Raw genomic sequence first — 23,747 nt, forward strand, 5'->3', positions numbered from 1 at the left:
AAATGACAATAATAATCTTTTCTATTCTTTAGCCCTTCTGTGCTCCTCAAATTAATATCATGAAACAGAAACACTATTGAAGCTTTTTTTTTTGTGTAATGTTATTGTTTCATGATAACAAAGCTATGATAAAGCCACAAATGTACTCCCAGGATCAAAACACCATCTGATTAGAACCTTGTGTTGACAGAAGTAATTCTTAAATGTCCCTCCTCAGTCTTGATATTACAAGTTAATATTGTCACCTACCAATAACTAATTTGCAATAACTTATGTTAACTTTAAACCATAGCAGCCATTATATCTATTTAGACAAGTATATATAGTTGAAAATTGCTTACCAATCAGTTCGTTCAGATGTGCCTTCATTGTCTTACTTGTTGGCTTGCAGCTGTGCTTTCAAAGATTTAAGGAGATCTTGCATTTCACTTTGTTGGTTCTGCATTTCACTTTGCTGGTTCACAAGCTTCTCCATAAGTTGTTGTTGAGATTGGACCGTTATTTCCAACTCAGCTGAGCGCTTCTCCGCTTGTTCTGCTCTTTTCTTGAAATCATCTATCTCTGCAAGCTTTTGGGCAATTATTCCAGCTTTGGAGGGACCACGGCCATGTACGTATCCGGTTACACGTCCAGTTACTTCAATGGAAATGTCTTCTTCAGTCCTATTTGCACCACTGGATTCAGATTCCAACTTTTTCTCCTTCATCATGCTCTGTCACAAAGGTAAATTCTGAAGTTAGACTTTCATAAGAGTTGTACAACAATATTAGAGTACCAATTCCATTTTTCTTACTAAGTTCATAGCAGATGTTTCGTCAACCATTGCATTCTTCTTCTTGCTGTAATGGGTGATGTCATAAAGTTCTATTGGTCCAACTTCCCTCCCTTCTTGTGCTTCCTGTTACAATAAGAAGTTAAATAACCTGCCTAAACAATCCAAAAGACATGTCTTCAAGATAATCAAATACCCGGTCAGCTTTATGACGAAGAAAGGATTTTGTTCCAGCTGTATGAGCAGTTTTTTGCTTTGATCTATTGATCTTGTTCCTCTCACTTATCTTCTGCACTTATCAAGTTCAGCCGTGATCAAAATTTAACACACAAAAAACATGAGAAAGAACAATAGTAAATGATCAAAAGTCGGCCTCTATACCATAAAATTTAGACTACAGAAATAGTCACAAAGGTAAATCCAATCAGATTCTTCAACATATTGTGGACGATTTGCAAGTGCTTCCTCTTTTGTACTAAATTTCTTGAAAATCTTGTGGAAATTGTATCGTCGACTTCTGTACTGTGTATTTAACTGCTTAAGAAGTGCTGGCTTAACATGTTTCCTTCATCATAAGCAAAACTATTCTGAAATATGAGTGAAAAATTTATTGTAAATGTCAGAAAAAGTGCATAAATGACCTGTTGCAGAACTAGTTGTTACCAAGTCAAGAAGAAAAGGAAACTAACTGTCAAACATGTCACAAATACATGAAGGTTATCTAATTTTCAAATTTGTTAAGTATAATACTATAATGTGAGCTTCACAATATGACCACTTTGCTTTATTCCAAAAAAAAAGTGATGATAATAAATGGATAGGAACAAAACCATCCGAAATGGGACTCAAATCAATATTCAACATTAATTGGTTCACATTTTCCACAAGTCAACATCCCATTTTTTTTAATCTGGATTTGCTTTGAAAGCAAATTGATACACAAATCCAAGATAAAAATAAGAAGAAAACGAGTGAAATATTTCCTCAATAAGGACAGTCTTCATCCAGCATTTGCTGTGATTGAGTTATTATGGGTCCTAGACATAAGACATTTTTTCTTTCTTTTTCCTTTTCTTGGTGCGAGTATCCATAAATTGTTATTTACCATCTGGACTACACAACTATAACAAAAAATAGTCCACAATGATGCATAACATCAGCCCCAAAAAATGCTATTACCAGCTATTACCAAAAAACAGTCCACATTGACCACAAGTTACCCAAAAACAGGTCACATCAGCCCCAAAAAATGCTATTATCAAAAACTCCCCATCAAAAGATACAAAGCACAGCTTTAAGAAAGAACAAAGGAGCATCCAAAACTTCAGGTTCCTAAAATTTCCTAAAGGTTTCTGGGCTCCGGCAGACCGAAGCTTTCTTTGCTCCCACAAAGCAAGCTCTTTCTGCTGCAACAATTGCAGCTCAAACCCAAACAGATTCAGCAGCCAAACCGACATTAACTTTCGTAAACTCATAATCAAAATGCCATGTTGTACATACAAGAGGATAAGAGCTAACAAAGTGAAAGTTTGCAAATTCTAATTCATTCAAAAGGTCTCCACCAGTTCTGAATTTACCTATGGGAGTTCACTTAACAAGTTAACACTCACACTTGGTCGGCATTATGAAAAGGAAAACAGCAGTGAAAGTCTTGTTTCATGGTAAAGCAAGTCAAAATCTCTCAAACGGGCTCTTAAGCAAAACTCCACAGAAACGTAAGAAAACAGTTACTTAAACAAGTGAACGAACAGGAGCACAACAGAAGGTAGCAGGCTTACTGATTGCTGTTTTAAATCGTAGCATACTCATATATGAGATTATTATCAAACAACAAACCAACCAAAAAGGAAATTCAAACCATTCCAGAAACTTCAACAATTCAAAAGATCAAAATTTTTATTGCTGCAATAGAGAATAGGGCTCTAATCTGTCTACATTGCTGCAGCAGGACAAGGAGCACCGTCCTTGTTGCAGCAACTCTCAGCTACTGGAATTGCTCGCATAACAGCGAGGGAATGGGAAAAGAGGACAGTGTGCCTTTAGTTCAAGGCTAATGACTTTCTAAACACAGCCCTGATAGCTGATATGTTCATAGTATCCCACTCCAGTTGCAAACGAAAACAAGATTATCAAATGAAACCACAACTTTAGCAATCCCAGAAAGAAAAGACTGCTGCAACAAGCCGATAACTTCGAGCTTGTCGCAGTGCATCCTTCGATTGGACTCCAAAGGCCCTAACAGACCCAGGTTATGCAAATAAGGACCAAAGATGTAGTCTTTGGCTTACCAGATTGGAGAAAGTTAAAACCTTTGGATCAAACAACAAACACAGCATCACATCAAACGCTATCTCAGCGACCGAAAGGCAAAAAAAGATTAAAAAAAAAAGTACCGGAAACAGTTGCAACAAGCAAAAGGTTTCATCTTGTTGCAGGGGTTCTAACAAAACCATTAATCACTACCACAAGTAAAGGAATGGAACGTTGAAACAGGAAATTTATGTGATTTTTCTGATTTTGGCCTGTCAAAACATAAGAGGGCAACCATAAACATCCAACGAAAGACCTCATGGGTTCATCATAGACTGTACCAAGAACCTTAAAATCATAAGTATGGCAAGGCTACCTCGTCATCGTCAAACAGATAGATAAGAAGTAACATACCTGGACAGCAAAAAGGAAGCGGATTGGAAAGATCTTTAGCGGACAGCGTTGCCCTTCAACGATGATGGAAACCGATGATGGAAAGCGATGGTTTTCTCCTTCACTCGCTGCTTTCCCTTTCCTTTTGCTTAGAATTTCTCAGCCTTACTCTCGGCTCTCTCGGTTTCTCTTCTCAGTTTTTCCTTCTTGTTTCAGTCTTTTTCCTCTCAGCTCCAACACCTTGCTCCCCTGTGCTTCCTCGACATAAATAGAGGGGGCAAAAGATTGGAAAAAAAAAGGAGAAAAGAAAATGTAGTAGGGATTTGGAAAAATTGGGGAAAATGTAGTAGAATATTAGGGATTTGGAAAAATTGGGGAAAATGTATAGGAAGCTCTGTTTTGTGCTCAGTGCAGAAGCTTGTTTGTTTCAGCTCGGTGAAAGTTTGTGTTGCTCAAGTGTTCCGTTGCTTTAACTCAGACCAAGTGTTCCGTTGCTTTTGTTTTCAGAATGTGTTCCGCTGCTTTGGTCTTTGCTTTGCTTTGGATATTGTTTTTGTTGCGCGGCACTTTCACTATGATTTGATCAAAATTTTGACTTCACTCATTTTCCCCCCATTTGATACCAAAAATCATGTTTTTTTCTGGATTTGTAATATGGTTTGAACCATAGATTTTAATGCTATAGTATTATTCTTTATTTTTTAGCAAAAAATAAAAATTTTCATCAACATAGGTGGCAAAATTTGTTAATTTCATATAATTGAAAATGTACTTTTATAATTTGCTAATATTTTATACTAATTTCTTATAATTGCAGCACTAAAGAACATCATGTAATTCAAAATAATTAAACTCAAATTATATCGTTATAACATAGTTTCAATAAAAATAATCATTTTCCCAACATTTGAGACCAATCATCATGCTTTTTTTTATTTTTAATTTGGTTTGAAGCATAGGTTTTATTGCTATAGTATTATTCTTTATTTTTTAGTACAAAAACACAAATTTTCATCAATATAGGTGGCAAAATTTGTTAATTACATATAAGTGAAAATATACTTTTATAATTTGTAAATATTTTAGCCCTGCAATTTTTTATAATTGCAGCACTAAAGTACATCATTAATTGAAAATAACGAAAGTCAAATTCTATGGTTATAACAGACTTTCATTAAAAATAATCAAATGCTATTAATAAGACATTATTGTTAAGTCAAAATCAAAGAAAATTTAGTGATGACATAATGTTATCACTAATTTATTCAAGATTATAATGACAAGAAAAGTCGTCACTAATTAAATTGCTAGTTTTTAATATTGTCAATTGCTAGTTTTTAATACTTTTGTGAAAATATTGATAATGGTTGAGAAAATTTTGTTACATTACTGCAAGTGATAAATGTACTTTTGTTCTTTTTCAAACATTTATTTTAATGTTTAATTTTGTTTAAAACTATTGTACTCGTATAGATTTGCAAGACAAAAGTTAAGTTCTCAATAGTTAAAAAATTCATTACAGAGAAAACACAAAGTAGTAGTTGCAAAATGTGTATAAATTACAGATATTTTAATGTGTATAAATTACAGTTTATTTTAATGTTTAATTTTGTTTGAAACTATTTTACTAGTATAGATTTGCAAGACATAGATTTATGGGTAATTTCTTTTTTTTTTGCTTTCACATATTTAATTTATGTTAAATACAAAACCTACCAGTTTCCCTTTCATAAAAATATTAGTGCAACACTTTTTGAATTTTACTTACAAATATTTATGTATTTAACATAAATTAAATGATTCAGAATGAAATGCCCATAAAGAGTAGAATATTTGTTCATGTAATGGAGGAAACCCACAAAGAGTTAGTACTTTATGGGCCATTTCTTTTTTTAAAAAAATTTAATTTATGTTGAAAAGATAACCTGCCAGTTTTCGTTTTGTAAGAAATCAGTGTAACACTTTTTGAATTTTACTTACAAACATTTATAAATTTATCATAAATTATATGTTTGAGAGTAAAATGCCCATAAAAAGTTGGTACTTTGAATAGATAATACTCATTTGCCCATAAACTACACTCCCTGAAGGCTATTTTGTTAATTACTTTGTAGTACTTTGCTATTCCTTTGCTAATACTACTTGGCATGTAGTACAAAAGATAAATCTGGCATAAATTTCTTATTCCATTGATAAAAAGACCTGCCTGCCTTATAACTATTGTAATGAAAGATATATCTTTAGAGTTTATAACAAATTATTACTTAAGTTTGAGAAAATTATAAAATATTTATGCATAGTTTATCAAGATACCATTCGCAATTTCCTAATAAAAAAATAGGGGCTAAATTGTAAAAGCTAGGGTGCCATAATAGAAATAATAAAATTGGTGTATTACATATGGGGGTTAAATTGTAAAAGTTAGAGTGCCATAGTAGAATTAATGAAATTGGTGAATTACATATGGGGCTAAATTACAAAAGTTAGGGAGTAATAATAGAATTAAAGAAATCGGTGCACTACATATGGGGCTAAATTGTAAAAGTTAAGGTATCATAATGGAATTAATGGCATTTTTTACAACATTTGGGGCTAAATCGCAAAAGTTAGGGTGGCATAGTAGAATTAATGAAAGTGACTTAGAAATAAGTACTTTAAACAGTGACGATTAATTCTTGTCACTAAATTCAAATTGGTAGAGTAACAGTGACGATATTAGAAGTTGTCACTATATAGATCATTTTAGTGACAACTCTTTCAAGCTCGTCACTGAAGACTTAGTTGCTTTGAGCAATTATGACAACTTTGCTTGTCGTCACTAAACAACCACGTTTTGTGATGACTTTTGTCGTCACTAATGACCATATTTCTTGCAGTGTAGTTTGTGACGAAAATAACGTGTCGTCACTAAACATTTAGTTGCTTTGATGCAATTGTGACAACTTTAGGTGTCGCGACTAAAGAAGCTCCTTTTGTGACGACTTATTGTCATCACTACAAAATGTTATCACTAATAATTTTTTTTTTAGTGATCAGTGACGATAACAAAAAGTCGTCCGTAAATAGGCCAAGCAATAGTGATGATGTTCTTAATGTCGTCACTATTGTGTGTTCTAAACACTCCCGCGCTCTCGCTAAATCTTGGCGGGAATTTACTAGTGACGACTTTTCTAAGTCGTCACAAATGAGTTGGCTCCCATTAGAGGTTTGTGACGAGTTAGAAAGTCGTCAATAAAGGATCCACTTTTGTGATAACTTTTTTTCGTCACAGAGAAAAGTTGTCACTGATGACCAATTTTCTTGTAGTGAGGTGGGGGGATGGTTTCTATTATTTCTCTTTATTCAACAAAAATAACAAAAAAAAAAACCCGAAAAGAGGAAAATGGGAACTACCAGAGAAAAAAAAAAGAAAAAAAATAAGAAAAGAAGAAAAAAAAAAGGGGTGTAGTTAGTTGACTTTCTTTCTATTTCTACGTTTGTTAACTGCTGGAACACGTTGCTAGGATGGATTATGCAATCATGGTGCATGGGTATATGGTAAAATATGCTAGTTGTGCATCTTGCCTCCCTTGGCAATGTCGTTAAATGATGAATATGCTGGACTTGACTCATTCTTGAAACCGGTGGGAGCTTTTGAGCCATGCATGAGTACATTATTTTTGTTTGCTCTATTTTTGTTTGATTGAGTGGGTATCACACATGATATTGGCATTCTAGAACTTGCTATTTTGTACATGTCGAGACCACATTTTGTTGAATTGGATGCATTGGAAATAATAAGGGCATTTAGGATTTAACCTCCTTTAACTTTCTAAAAATCATGCATTCATCTTGTCTCCCAATAGTGAACCAATTTGAGCTTTTATCCTTCGCTTTTGGTTGTTAGCCGTGTTTGATAACCCATGACTTTTTCATCAAATTCCATGAACAAGGTATTCTTATTAACATCAATTTTTGTCTGTACTGTGCTAAAAAAAGGTCTATCTAATAGTAAAGGTGAAGGATCGGGGGAATGATCATCATCCATGTCAAGTACATAAAAGTCAGTTGGGAACACCAAATCATTAATTTTGACCAACACATCCTCAACCAACCCATCAGGGTATGCATTAGTTCGGTCAGCTAATTGAATGATTATCCCAGTTTCTTTTAATGGACTTAGGTTTAGAGAAATATAGATAGATTTTGGCATCATATTAATTGATGCTCCTAAGTCCAGTATGACCTTCCTTATCAAAGTATTGCCTATCTTACAGGGGATAGTAAATATACCTGGATCCCCACACTTCGGTGGGAGTTTCCTTTGTCGAACCGCTGACACATTCTCCCCAATAATGACTCTTTCATCTCCCATCAACCTCCTTCGGTTGTCACACAAGTCTCTCAAAAGCTTGGCGTATTTGGGTACTTGTTTGATCGCATCCAGTAGGGGAATGTTGATCTCAACCTTACGAAAGATCTCAGGATCTCTTTCTCTTTGTCCTGCTTCTTTGATTTCTCTAACCTGCTAGGAAAAGGAGGCGGATTACTTTTAACTGTAGTGATTGGGTGCGGGAGTACCTTTGGATCTTTGTTGTCTCTGCCCTCCTCTTCAAGTTCTTTCTCAATTCGTTCCTCATTCTTGTCCTTAAGAATCACAAGTGTGGGTCCTTGGATTTCCTTGCCACTCCTCAAGGTCATTGCGCTTACATTCTTTGGATTCAACTCAAGTTGAGATGGCAACTTCCCTTGGACTTGGGACTCCAAACGGTTGATCGTTATGGCTATTTGATTCATTTGATTTTGCATGAATTGCATCTGGGTCATTTGATTTCTTATGTTCTGCAGTTCAAAATCCGTCTTTTGTTGATGTTGCGCGGTGGTAGCCATCAGTTGTTTCATCATCTCCTCCAAAGATGGACTAGAGCTAGATGGAGGAGGTGGTGATCGAGGTTGGTACTGCTGCTGGTACCCTTGTTGTCTATTTGGCATAAAGTTAGACTGTCTGTTTCCTCCATAACTGAGATTGGGATGGTCCCTCCAACCAGAGTTGTAGGTACTTGAATATGGGTCGTATTACTTCATTGGTGTGGGCTCGTGGCCAGCCATGTTTACGTGTTCTGCATTTTCTTCTTGAACTAGTGGACACATCTTTGTAGCATGACTCAAGGCAGCGCATACCCCACATACTTTGACTTGTGAAGCATTTCCTACAACTAGTTGTCCCACAAAGGGCGTCAATTTAAAGAGTTGCTGTTGGATAGAGGATATTTCTACCTCATTCACCTTACGCGTCGGGACTTCCTCTCTCAAAGCAAACTACTGTGAATTCTTAGTCATCCCTTCAATCAACTCCCATGCTTCTCGAGCAGTCTTGTTCACCAATACTCCTCCACTTGCAGCATCGATTTTACTCCTGTTTCTAAAAAGTAGTTCCTCGTAAAAATATTGGATGAGTAATTGCTCATTTATTTGGTGTTAAGGACACTTGATGCATAATTTCTTGAATCGCTCCCAATATTCATAAAGTGACTCTCCTGGATGTTGCTCGATACCGCATATCTCCTTTCTTAGACTTGCAACTCGAAACGCAGGAAAATATTTGTACAAGAACTTTTTCTTCAACTGGTCCCACGTGGTAATGCTACCTGATGGTAGGTAGTATAACCAATCTTTTGCAAAGTCCTTTAAGGAGAAGGGGAATGCCCTCATTTTTATCTGCTGACGGGATTTTTTTATCAATGCAAGTTTAAATCCGATTTTATACCCGTTGACTGCAAGTTTATAGGCCGAAATCGTAATGTAGGGTATGCATCGGGTCGATCCCATGAGGAGCAAATTGAACAAGTACTAAGTCTTTATTTTTCTCTATTATTTAGACTTACAAATGAATTTGAGCAGAGAAAGTATATTGCTATTGTCTATAAATCTGATCTACAAATCTGGTTTAACAAATGCGAAATACAAATGAAAAATTTTCACTCAAGGATAAATCTAGGGATGTAGCTTCCACTTATGGCATAAATAATGCAAATGAACAGATTTACCTCTTGTTATTATTCTTGTTTAACTAGGGATTCATTTTCAATATTACCAAATCTCATTTTCATGATGAAATGGCCTAGAGCAATATAGTTTTCCCTATTTTCATGGTGAAATACTAGTTCTACTCTGGTTTCCTTAATGAAATGCTGAAAAATCCACTTAAGTGTACATCTATTTTCATGAATATACAACTCAAGCTCTACTCATGTTTTTTCATTGTTACTATCAATTCTCATTTACTAATAACAACTATGAACATGCTATTGGTGATCAAACAATAACAAGTAATTACAACTGCACAAATAGACAAGTTAATACAAGATATAACAAGTATAAATCACATTCAATTCATATTATTTAGCCATAAGTTTCATTTACTCCTTAGATAAAGAAGTTTAGCTACTCATGAATGATATAAAAATCAAACTCACAAGTTTATTAATGCAAAACATCATAAAGTACAAGTACAATAAAGATAAAAGAAAGCTTAGCCAATTGATGATGAAACCCTCCAATTTCTGCTATGTTCTTGTACAAGATGATTACAAGTGAAAACTCCAAAAATGCCTTTCAAAGAACTAGAGAGAAACTAGTTACAAGAACGAAAACTAGCTACGTAAGGTCCTTTTTGCTTTTTCCCTGTGTTTCTCCATAAAATGTGGTAGAAAGACACCTTTTTCTCCTTCATGATTCCAACAACTCAGATTTTGTAAAGAAAGTCAAAAGAAATGTTGTTTTGACTTGTCAATAATCATTTTGTCTTCCCTTTTGTTGCAGAAGCATGTGCCACCGAATTCATTCACTCAAGATAGCTAGAAAGTTGTATGAAAAATGAGAAAAAAAGGCTGTGCCACTTGCAGAAGAGAGAAGCAGATCCGAGCCTCGGATCCGAGGGGTGCAGAACGATCCGAGTTCGGATCTTATCGATCCGAGGACTTTCTCTGATGGATCCGAGCTCGGATCATTTGTCTTCGGATACACTGCTCCAGAAGTACAGACGAGGGTTCGGATCACCCTTTATTCACACGGATCCGAGCTCGGATCCGTGCTTATCATTTTTCAGTTTTCACTTTTTTTTCTTATTCTTCATTTTTGCTCCTAGTTTCTTTTGTACTTTATCCTCTGGACGATCCTTACATTTCCTTCATCTCGTGCATGAATTTCATACATCAATATCTTTCACAATTTCACAAAATTAACGTATTAATTCACTCATTTATCAAGTTTTGAACACTTAAATAATATTTAAGCAATTATCACCAAAAGAGTTCAAATATGGCTTTAATCTTCTCAAAACATACCAAAAGTTCATGCCAAACTTGTACAAAATGTACGTTAAATATTCACTTATCATCTGCTCTTCTGTAATGCCCAAGGGCTTCATGCTGTTGCAAACAACATCAAATTCTTACAAGTGCTTATACGGCTCTTCACCTGGTAAACCATGGAAAGATGGCAAGAGATGAATTAGACCAGATTTTAACTCAAATGGAGCGTTATCATTTAAACTTAGGAAAGTAATGCATAAAGGCTGCTGATTTAAATCAGGAGCAGCCAACTCCCTTAGTGTTCGTGCATTAGCCATAGTGACTTCTTCTCGATCCGAGTCACTCGAAGTATCACTAAGTGAATCTGTTGGTTCAACTTTTGGTTCAGGTATCTGAGATGCAGCACCAGAGTGATCCTCTATGAGTTGTCTGATATCTTTCCTTGTTTTACGCGCAGTCTTCTCTACCTTGGGGTCGAAAATTAATTCACCTGTACGAGAAGAACGAGACATACACTCGAAAGCAATAGAAAATTAGAGCAAAAATGAATTTAAAAAGAAACAAATAACTGACGCCAGTCCCCGACAACGGCGCCAAAAATTGATAGGTTGTCTATGCCTGTACAATAATAAAAATAAATCTAATTGTCAATTGAAGTAACCAAAACCCAATTTCAAGTACTGGAGCAGGGACTCTAAGTGTGCAATGGATCACTTGATTCATCCTGTTCCCGAAGAGTTTGCTTGATCTAATATACCCGAATTGGATGACTTTTTCACAAATAATGATTAATTTGTAAACAAAGCAAGTAGGGTCGTATCATCAGGGATTGGTGATATTTATCTCTTTTGAAATTCAAAATAACACGGGGAATATTTTTGTATAAAGTATGATAATTAAAGCAACTCAACTAAAAATAAAATAGCCAACTAAAAATTAAATGACAATTCACTAAAATCAGGGTAATAATAATTAAAGGTCTAGCCAAGAGATAACTTCAGCAATGGTTCACCTAATTGATCATCGATACAAAGGCAATTCCAATTATTTACTAATAAATAGGTTATAACTGTCAAACAGGCGGTGACAGTCAACCCCTCCTTACTGTGTCGATGATTAAGGTACGCTCGTGAATCACTACTCTAATTGAGAAATAATTCAAAGTACGCCCGGAAGATTTAATTCCCCAATTGCCTTACGTATTAGAATAGCCCTATTCTAACCAAATAATGCACTACTAGGGTTATTTTAGATTAGCCCGCGTATTCCCCTGACACAAACCCAATCATGCCAGTTGTCACTATTTTAAGGCAATTAAACAATTACGGATTTAATGCCCCAATTGACAATAGATTACCAAATTAACTAATTATCCGAATCCTAAACAATCGATTAATTGAACAACCATAAGCATTGTAATCAAAGAATATGCGAATACCAATAAATAAAAGAAAAAGATAAAATTAAATCGATTTCACAATTTTTAGACGAACCAAAGCATCCGTTATTCCTTGACTAGAAAAAGGGGTTTAGCTCATTGTTGATGAGAAAAACCCATACAAAACTGAAGCAATAGTCGCGGCCATTGTTTGTGTTTGGGAAAGCCCAATTCGTTCGAACAAATGAAAGGAAAACGAAAGTTACAGAGAATGCTTGAATCTCCTAATTGCTCCTGACATCCGAGAAGAAAAGCTACTAAGAACCAAAAGAAAAGTCAAAACTAAAAACTAAAGGTAGTCCTTTCTTTCTGCCCAATTTCTCCTATCTAAATAATGCTTCCCTCTTCTATGCGGCTACCCCCCAAGGAAAAGAAGACTCAGCCGTCCTCCCCCCTTGGTCCTCGGTTCAGCAGTTGCCAAAAAAGGGAAAAGTTTTTCCTTTTCCAAAAATGCCCCTGGAATAAAGGCTGCTACCCGAACTGTCGAATTGGCACTTGTTTTGGGTATTTTTGCTCTACTCCCCGTAATAAATGCAAATTTTCAAAAGTGAGTAGAATCTAACAATTAATCCATATCAGGTCAGGTCATAGGGGAAATTAATTATAAAATAAATGATAAAATTGTAACTTATCATTATCCATTGTAATTTCACAAATGAAACCCATAAAAATAATTAAACAAAATTTATTTAAATACAATTCAACATGATGAAACAAATATAACTAAAATAGTCAAGTTTTCATTTTTTATACAAATACAATTACTAAGCCATTATTTTTTTTAAAAAAGTGTTATTCTATTAAGTGTAATTAGAAATTAATATAAATGTATTAGTAAATTTAATATAAATAATTAATAATTTCTATTAGGTGACATGCATAATTATTAGTATAATTGATAATATTAATTATATTATATATACTAATATCCATTATATAATATATATAACTAATAAGATCATTATTATAAGTTTGTAATTAATCAAATTAAATATGATATATACATAATTATATACATACATTTATTTATTTATTTAACGGGTGGCGCCCACCCCATTAACTCACGGTCACCCACCCCAATTGCCATCCCTAATCTAGAGTATTTATTTGTCAACAATTAATCATATCCTTTCTCACCCATTATTTGCAACTCAACTTTTAGGTTTATATTTTTGACAAATCTCAACCTTCAGGCAATTTGGTAAGTTACAATTATAAAGGGTGCAATTAACATTATCTTTTCCTTTATGCACTTTAATCAAAACAAAATCAGATTTTTTAATTTTCTTTTATGCTGGAGATCTCTCATTTATACTCCTTGCCCCCATACCATCCAATCCATTCATCCTCCCAAAAATCAAGTTATTAATGTATAATTTTGAAAGAAAAAAAAATAAGGAGAGACAATATTAGCTAATTAAAGACATAATGCCATAATACAAAAGGGTATAAAAGAGTTTAATTATTGGATGATCGTTTTCCTGCACGAAATAATCCACATTCAAGACTCATTTTCCTGTCACGTAATCTTCATCTTAACAGAGTCAAATTTTCAAAGCATCTAAAGGGCTTCTGATCCCATGTTGAATGCGCTCTTCAAAGTGTCGAGCATAATCTATGACATTCTTGTACAACCTCGGATTTTTATCATCAATGAGTCCCTCCGCTGGTTTGATTTCGATCGAAGGTTCAGGACCTAAGAAAAAAGCAAGAGATATTCTCTCCCTTTTGTTGTTTGTTGGAACTCTGTGTACTGGACTTCTAAATATCCCATTACTCATTGTCTGCAAATCAAATAGAACAGAAGTTAGAACTAAAATTCTCCTAGAAAATGGATAAAACTGACTACGTTGATTGGAGATGACCAAATTTCAAAATTTACCTCTTTTGCTATGTTTAAGAGGTCTTTCGAAATACATGGGTAGAACAAAATATAACTGCAAAGTTTAACAATGATGTCGTTGACGTTTTAGTTACTCCGGGGATGTATATGTTATCAGGACATCGTAAGGAAGCCAGATGGAAAATTTTTTTCTTTATTTGTTTGTTTTAAGGTGAGACTCCAAGCAATTTTTTTTTCAATGTTTTTCGTTCAAGAAGAGACTCCAAGCAATTCTTTTGTTTATTTTTTTGATTCAAGAAGAGATTCTAAACCTCACAAGGAAATAGGGGAAAAGTAGAAAACTTAGGAGTTCCGAAGACCTCAAGGACAAGGATAATAATCCTACCTGTTAAAATAGATCTTTGGAACAAGTTTGATGCAATTTACCCCTTAAAAGGCGATGATTGCGACTTCATATGGAACTGTTGTGCTTCTTGAATTTACTAAGTTATGCAGCTAAAGACACAATTCAAGTTTTCTTTTATTTTTTCTTGCTTTTGGGGTAATTTTTTTTTTTTTTCTGTTAGTCTGTTTAATTAGAAAGTGCATGTATGGTAAAAAAAAAAGAACAAAAAGATCTAGTCACCTCAACTTGATCACCAATATTGAAGACAATGGCATCCGGAGTAAGTGGAGTTCTATGCCACTGATTATTTTTCAAGACTTGAAGGCCTTCCACTTCTTTATCTTGCAAGATAAAGGTAGTCATAGACGCATCTGAATGGGGCTTGGCGGCATAAAGAAAATCCGACATCAATGGACATGGAGGATAGAATTAAAACTGGACAGAGCTCTCGGATTTTCTCCAAATTGATTCAGAAAACAATTCTCCTCCAAGTTTAGTGACTTTGCCATAGCTTTGAGAATGATTTCATTCATCACCCTCAGTTTTTCTGTGTATTCAAGCAAAACCCTCCTACAAATCGAGTTAAAAGTTCTTGTAACATCAAGAATTTGACCAACACAACGGATTTTGTTTAATGAACCTCATAAAACTAGATGCATATTTCGAGAAATCATATTTTATTTTAAATATTAAGAATTGAATTACCTTTTAAATAGAGAGAATTGAATTTTCCCTGGAGAAATGTGTACATACATACATATGGAATACAAAGGGTCTAAAATTATGGGAAACAATTGTTTCTGTCAAAAAATATGCAAAAATTACCTGAAATTTTCAGGACTTTGTGGCCATTTTTCAAAGTTCCTCTTACTCTCAGGGAGCAGATGAAGATAGAGATGTTCATTCCATCCAATGGTTTGATGGTTTTTGTGAGTGTTACACAGATAACCCTCATAGTCATTGACAACTCTGGGATACTTCTGTTTCTCTTCCAATGGAAGGTTAAAGAATGTTCTTGTGACTTCCAGCACTTCATCTAGGAATGAATTACTCATTCCATGATTAATTGCCTACAGTTAAAATTAAGAATAATAAAAGAGAATTAATTTACTTGTAATGTGACCAAAGTATTTTCCAGCCAGCTAATTGAGAGTACCAATTGCATGAGAAGGTGTAAATAATCAAATAATAAGCATAGCTTCTAAACCATTGTAGAAACTAAAACTAGAAATGGTAGTTTGTAGTTTTTATCTACAGGACCTACAAGACATTACAAATTCTCTGTAAGCTTTAATCTCCACCTTCTTTTTTTAAAATGGTAGAATTACCACCTTGAATAATTGCCCTAACAATTGTTCTGACTCCAATCCTGTGGAGTTACCATACCTAGGTTTAATTTTATTTTTTTAAAAAAACCCCAACAAAAACAAAATGAAAACTAGGAATACAACATAAGAAAAAATGATGTGCTTAGCACTAATCTAGAGGGTTAAACTGGTGCTGGAACAAACCTGAAAGTAACCAGATGAACTCAGAGCTGAGCGCAGCTTCCTTAGTTCCACCCCCAGTTCAGGTGAAAGAGAAGAATTAAGAAGGCCAAAATTGATGGTTGGAATCTCCAAAGTGGAAGGGTGGCATGATTGATGCTTTCAACGCCTTTGATGGGAAGTTTTTGTTGGAAGCTATTGGAATTGATGGCCAATTCATCAGGTTTTAGTGCATCAGCCATGGTTTCTTTGCCAGACACAAGTTTCTTGATTGACTCGGAATAAATAGAAAGTCACATCTTAATGAATTTCGGTGATGAGTTGTTTTAAAGATTCTTTGGTTCGGTAGCTTCACCGATTCTCACCTAATCAGGAATATAGAAACAAAATAATTTCAGCGTGAAATATTTTTTTGTGAACTTGATAGATATTAATATAAACAAAAAGGTAGATCTGCTTCAATAAAACAAAGCTCCCAGTTAAAATACCAGTTTACTTTCTGTAAAGAGGACAAAGCTAATTCTTTTTTCTAATATACCTCAATTTATTTCCTGCACTTATGACAGACCTCAATTGTCAGCTGCAATTCACTCGGAACAAGAAAACAGCTACAATTCCAGAAAAATTTTTGGGCTGCATGCCCTCAATTGAAATTTTGGCTCTTATATATATATATATATATATATATATATATATATATATATATATATATATGGGGTTTAATCATACTTAGTGATTTTGAATTTCCAATACTAGAAAATAAAATGCTATGGATACTCTAATTTTGAAAGTTACACATAACCTTTTGCCAGTAACTTTTTCCATGTCCATCCCTGGTTATCCATTTATTCCTATATTTTAGGTAAATTCAGTGACCAGATGAATTAAAGATTCTTTAATTTGATAGCTTCACCTAATCTAGATTATAAAAACCAAATAATTAGAGCTGGCAGAATCGTTAATCCAGTATGTATGCCCATACGTACCCTGTCGGTGACCGTCTTCGAAGCGGACAGAACTCGGAAGTTGCTATTTCTTTTTTCTAAGATACTTCAATTGTTCAATTAATTTTGACAAAAAAAAAGTTCAACTAATTTGCTATAGTTGTGACAGACCTTTGTATCACCTGCAATAGAGTCCAAACAAGAAAAGAACATCAAATGAAAGAAATTTTCGGTCCACATATGATCGAAATTTTGCCACATTTACTAGTGCTTCAAATATATCTAGTCTCAAGGAAAATATACTTGGTTGTTATAAGTTTATTGTATTTTGAGATAGAATTTATTTTAAAAAAATGGTGATTTATTACTATACATTTAAGCAATAAAGACGAGTAGAAATCTGCAAAAATAAAAAAATGTGAATCATTTTTAAGCGTTTAATCTGAAAGCAAAATAAGTGCACTATTATTTGTGACACAAAGCCCAATATCTGAGAACTTGGATTGTGACTTTAGCCAAAAGAATGAAAAATAACTGCTATAGGTTAAGAAAAAGCATATAGAGTAAATATACCTAAATTCTAGACATCAAAGTTATCAAAGAAACTAACATTTCATACTCTCTCCGTCCCACTTTGATAGTCCTATTTTCCTTTTTCGTCTATCCCAAATTGTAGTCCAGTTTTCAATTGAAAATGTAGTTGTATTTTAATTTTCCTAAAATACTCTTATTCAATGTAAGTTATTGTTACTATAAACCTAATCCATTTAATGAGAGTTGATTCTTTTTTTACCATCAATTCAAGTTCCCATAAAGTTATACTCTAATTAATGTGAGGGTATTTTAGGAAAATAGTACCTAAATTGATTGTTCCAATAAAATTAACTACTTTTTCTTAAACTGTGTGAAAAAACAATCAGAACTATCAAAGTGGAACGGAGGGAGTACATTACAATGGCATAGCAATATTGTTAACATTTCAGTTATAAGTCTCTCTCTCCCCCCCCCCCCTTTTCTTTTATTTAAACAACTTTTTTATAAATAAAAAATCTTGAATTCAAGATCTTCTACTTATACTCTCTCCTTCTTATTATCTAACCCAACTCTCCCCTTTATTTAAGCGTTTTAGGTGCAAGTCAAATAGCGTCATATACTGCAAATCATTCTTTCATTTGTTCAAGCATTTTGCTAAACCATCACGGGCTATGCCTAAAATTATCACTACTGTCATTACTGAATCTGAAATTCTTATTGTGTCGATCCACTTAGAGGAAACGCCCACTAGATTTTGAGTTTGTGCCTTCATTCTAGCCTTTCACTACCAATTACAAAGTGGTCTCCTATTTTGGGCATTTTTTTTTAAAAAAAAGAAGTCTGTTTAAAATACTATTTACAATAATACTCTAAAATACAAATAAGTTTTGGTCCACTGGATCTCACACACCCTCACATGGATGAAGTGAATACTTACCATGTGAGGCAAATTCTTCCTTGACTATCAAGTGACGTAGAATTTTTGGTCATCCTCTTTATATCACAGTAGGAACCGCGCCACTACCTTATAAATTGGACACTTTCTTAGGCTGTGTTTGATAAAAATAAAATTTGAAAATTGAAATATGAGATCTAAATTTATTAAATTAATTTAATTATCAAGTACTAAATTTAATATATGTGAGTGTATATCACATTCAATGATAAGTTAATAGTTTATCACTTATTTTTGGGAGACAAGTTTTACCTAGAAAATTTAGTGTCACTTAATTAATTCATATGTTCAATTTTTTATTATCAAATATGTTTGAAAATTGATAGGTTGCAATTTTATCATTTATTTTATTATTAATTTTCCCTATTATCTGACCTTATGTGGATTAATTGCTAGATTCTACTCACTTTTCGTAATTTATATTTATTTCAGGGAGTAGAACAAAAAGATCACAATAAAGGCCAATTTGATAGTTATCAGGAAAGAGTCCAAATAGCAGGCAATCAAGGGCATTCGTGGAACAAGGAAATGCAAGACCTTTTTGGTAATTTTGATCGAAGACAGCAACTAGAAAAAGGGCAAAGAAAGCAAACCTCGGGGGTCTGCTTGCTCTGGTGCGGCGTCCGCCGCACAGAGCACTGAGCTACTTAGATAGGATTTAGAATTAGAATTGCAGAGGTGCACTAGGATAGATTTGCTTTTCTTTTGACCGTTTGGTCTCCTTCGTCTTGTAGTAGAGAGCTTTTGACTTTTCCTTTGAGTCTCTTGTGGCTGCCTCCTACGTGAGTCAGGAGCATGGAAGACTAAATCATCAACTTTACTTTGCTTTATCCCTTCAATTGAATTGAAGTTTCCTAAATTTCTAGACTATGGCCGCGAGTGATGCTTTGATTCTGCATGGGTTTTCCTCATCAGCAATGAGCTAAACCCCTTTGTCTAGTCAAGGGGACAACTGAAGATTTGGTTCAACAATTACTGTGAGATCGAATTTATTTTAATTGTTTCCTCCATTTATTGGTATTCATATGTTTCCTGCTTTTAACTGTTATAGCTCTTGTGTATGATTGATTAGTGCGCAATAATTAATTATTCATATGGGCTATTTTGCTAAATAGGGGTAATTGAATCCGTAATTGTTCGTTATCTCTACCTCAGTAGCAACTGGCGTAATTGGGTTTATGTCAGGGGAGCATATGATCTAGTTTAAACAAACCCTCGTAGCGTGTTTGTTGGTTAGGATTGGGCCTTTCTAATTATTAATGCAATCTAGAGATTAAATTCCACGGTCGTACCTGGGGTTATTTTTGGGTTAGAGAAATAGCTAACGGTCGTACCTTAGCTATCGAGAAATTAAGGAAGGGTTGGTTGTTTATCGCGTGCATGGCAACTATAACTAATCTATTACTAAATGTTGGAATTATCTGTGAATCAATGATCAGTGCCTGAACCATTTCTGAAGTATACCCTTGGCTAGAGGTATCTTAATTATTTCTTTTACTTAATTATTTTCTGCAGTTAATTAATTTAGTTACTCTCATTTTCCAAAACCCCCCATACTTTGGACTCTAGAAGAAACGAATTATCCCCAGTCCCTGTGGATTCGACCCTACTCACCGCTATATACAGAATCTGTATTTTATTTGAGCAGGTATTTATTATTGCACAGGTTCGGCACCTGTCAATTTTTGGCGCCGTTGCCGGGGACTGGCGCTAGTTATTTGTTTCTTTTTCAATTCATCTTGTTTACATTTTTTTTTATTTAGTTTATGGCTTCTTACACTCCGTATTTTGGTGATATACTGGATTTTATTTCCGGGGAAGGCAATGAGGCTAGTTTTTTTGTGAGGTCTGCATATGCAGAGGCACTAAACTCTGTTAGAGAAAGAATGGCTGCTGCAACCTGTGAAATTTGTTATGCCAGGGATCATTCAACCGGTATGTGCCCCGAATATCAAGACTACCTGAGTGACTATCTCAAAAAAAAATTTGGAGATTCTTCACCTCGATCTCAAACGTGGTATGACCCTTATTCAAACCGGTATGATCAAGGATGGTGGGATAACTCTAACGTTAATTATGAAGAGGGGCCAATGAGTTTTCAGCTGCAAGAGTCTCAACAATCGTCATTCATGTCAGACTTGCCCTCACAGACCATCAATGACTCTAAGAAAGGTGAGAGTGCAATTATCCTGACAAGTGATATGGAACTGCAAGAGTCTCAAGAAGGAGGATCCAAAGATACAGTTGAAAAGGAAGTTGAAGCGGAAGACATGAGACTCCAACATCAAATTATTCAAGTGAATGAATCCAGTGAACAATTTCCAAATGCGGTGACATCTTCTCCACTCCTTAATCAATATTTTCCTAATTCCTCTTCTTCAATTCCTGTTACTGAAATTGATTTTATTATACCAGAAAATTTGAAATTTCATGACAGGAATAAGTTAAGAGTGGCAATGGAAAAATATCTTGAACCGATGAATGCGTGTGGTGGAGGAGAGAGTGGAGAATGCAGATCATTGTTGACTTGTTTAGCGCCATTTACTAGTCCATGGAAGCCCGTAGCTCGTGTGTTGAAAAATTACTCCATCTATGAGGGTTACCAGGATCACATTGAAGATGAAGCATTGAAGCGAGCCACAAGATTTTATCCCCCATGAGCAAAATATGATAATGTCTAGCCAAAGACATTAAAGAAAGGCGCTCATTGGGAGGCAACCCAATTGTTTCTTTTAATTGTTTGTTTTGATTTCGTGTGATAGTTTAAATATGTTTTCCTTGAATTTGACTGATTTTGGGTGTTAATTTTCGTTTTTGCTGATTTATAGGTGCCCTTCAGTCATGACGCGCCCGCGTGATGACGTGCAGGAAGCTCACGATCAGGAATTTCTGAAACTTCTGGGAGCTCTCTTGCTCTCATGACGCGCCCGCGTGGTGACGTGCAGGAAGCTCACGATCAGAATTTTCTGAAACTTCTGGGAGCTCTCTTGCCCTCATGACGTGCCCGCGTCACGTTCGCAGGAAAGGTAAGGATTCAAAAAAAAAAAAAAATTCTTATCGCCAATAGCTTTAGTTTCCAATAATAAAAAAAAAAATTTTTAAAAAATTAATTTCGGAAAAAAAAAAAAAATAAAAATAGAAATTTTTTAAAATTTTTAAAATTTAAAAAAAAAAAAACTAAAAAAAAAGGTTTTCCTTTTTTCACCGTAGTTTAAATTTCCAAAAGAAAAAAAAAATCCTTTCTTTTTCCTTCTTCTTCTTTCTTCTCTTTTCTTTCTTTCTTCTCCCCTGTTTCTTTCTTCCTCTCTGTTGTCGGTCGAGCACGGCCTCATGCCCGCTGCCATCTCCTCCATCCGCGACCACAACCACCATCGCGCGCCGCCTGGAGCCAGCGCCGCGCGGCATCAGCCGCGTCACAGGCTCACCGCCTGCCGCCACTCTCCCATCTTTTCTCCCCCAGCTTCACCGCGCGTCACATCCAGCTCGGCCCACTCCTGTTTCGTCCGCTGCCCAGGCCGCCCGCGGCTCCATCTCCCTCGCGCGCAGCTCCTGAGCTCACGCACCACCACCAGCCCTTCAGTCCACCTCCTCCACGAGCCGACGCCCGCCGCTGACCAGTCCACGCCGCCACCAACCTCTTTATCGCAGCTGCTGTCCACCTCGCGCGCGCGCAACTGCAGCCGACAGAGGGACCCCATCGCGAGGCAGTGCGACCCCATCAACTCCAAAGCTCACGGCCACCACCATCGAAGCTCCTCAGCTCGTCCGCTGCCCCTGCTTTCCCCTGCTTGCCCCAGCGCGCCGCTGATAAAGCCCGAGCTGACAGCCCGCAGCCGCAGCTCCTCCTGTGCTGCACGCCACCTCTACCCCAGCGCGTTACCACCTGTCAATTTTTGGCAGGTGGAGGTATTACGATTCCTGCCTCACTTTGTCTTCTTCTGAACCATAAATTGCGCAATTTTGTACATTTGCTTGGGTTTTTTTTGCTTGAAGAAAACGGCAGGCAGTGATTTTGGTCATTTTCTGGGGTTAATTTTGGGTAGAGTTGAGTTAAACTGCTGCGATATTTGGGGGTACTTTGGGAGGTAGTTGACCATTGCTTCTGGCTTTAATTTCCGCTCATTTTTGGCGCTGTTTGGGTGTTCGAATCTATTTTGTTCACTGGATTGGTTATTTGCTTTAATTTCTCCCTATGCACTCACCAGTGGTACTGGTGATGGTAGTTGTTTAACATCTGATAATCCTGTGTTCTGGATTGCCTAATTAAGCGAGTTGTGCCTATTGGGCGTTTTTGGTTGAGTCGTTCCAGTCCACCCTGTGTTTGAGTTTCTTTATAGCTAATAGCAGGGGTGATTTAGGCATATTCTGGGGGTGCTTTTTGGACAGAATTGGGTTTAATTGCTACCATAAGTGGGGGTATTTTTTGTTATTTATTGGATTATTGGCCGCTTGATTATTTTTCCCTGTGACTCACCAGTGGTACTGGTTGATTAATTTTCCAGTTTAAGTTCTTACGGTTGAGTTGCTGCCATTGAATTTAATTCTTTCCTGTCTGTGCACCAGTGGTACTGGTTGCAGTGTTGCTTTCTATTTCTTAATCCTCTGTACTAGCCTGCCTATTTGATTCTTAGGTTTTGGTGCCTGAACTGTTCTCGAATTCTAACCATTGGTTGTTGCCATTGCCTGTTGCTTGGCCCAATTGCTAAGTTTTGATCGTTTGAGTTGTGCAATTTCTTGTCCAATTGGAGGCATTTGGACAGATTTTGGGTGGGCAAGTTTTGCCGCTCTTTGTTGATCTTTGGGAGGCATTTCTGACCGTATTCTACGTATTCAAATTGGTTGAATTCACTGCTTTGTTAAGGTTATTTTTGGTATCACTTGGGTTCTACTTTGCTCCTTTCTGTCTTGCGGGTCCCTTTGAAGTGCATTTGGTTGGGATATTTCTGCATTTGTTTGTTGAATTGGAAGGCTTACTGTGCCACTTTCCATTTGGCTTTATTGCTGTTTCGTGGCGGTCTAATTGACTTGCTGGGTAGTATTTTACTATTGATTTCAATTGCTAAATCTTTAGAGCATTTGTTGCCGAAATTTTAGGATGCCTGCATTTGAGTAAATTAGGACCACTACTGATTATTGATTGCAATCGCTGCTTTGTATGGGACATTTGTATAGACCTTGGGTGCCTCACATGTACATTTTGTTGATTGGGTTTGCCATTTAAGTTGCTTCATTATCTGTGGGGTGCACCAATGGTACTGGTTGGGGTATTTTGACTAGATTTGGTAATTCCATCTGATTGGCTGTCTAATTGACAGCCAAGAACTTGTGACTGAATTGTTATTGTCAAATACCTAAACTCTCAATGTTGAAATTTCTGATTCTGAGTTAAGGCATTAACTGACCAACTGGAGCTATTTGTTGAGATTTTGGGAGGACAGAGTTTTGCATTTGCTG

At 35.7% G+C, this 23,747-nt stretch overlaps 1 non-coding gene and 1 pseudogene across 1 annotated transcript; one reads left to right on the top strand and one right to left on the bottom strand.

Moving 5' to 3' along the window:
• Window positions 1-8,864: 8,864 nt before the first annotated feature.
• Window positions 8,865-8,971, top strand: LOC113752735. Its single transcript, XR_003464901.1, has one exon. It is a non-coding gene; the product is annotated as a small nucleolar RNA R71 (small nucleolar RNA).
• Window positions 8,972-13,689: 4,718 nt separating this feature from the next.
• On the bottom strand, window positions 13,690-23,102 carry LOC113768061 (annotated as a pseudogene).
• Window positions 23,103-23,747: the final 645 nt, after the last annotated feature.

The sequence above is a fragment of the Coffea eugenioides genome, chromosome 1 (genome assembly GCF_003713205.1).
Source record: "Coffea eugenioides isolate CCC68of chromosome 1, Ceug_1.0, whole genome shotgun sequence".
In the NCBI taxonomy this organism is placed as follows: Eukaryota; Viridiplantae; Streptophyta; class Magnoliopsida; order Gentianales; family Rubiaceae; genus Coffea; species Coffea eugenioides.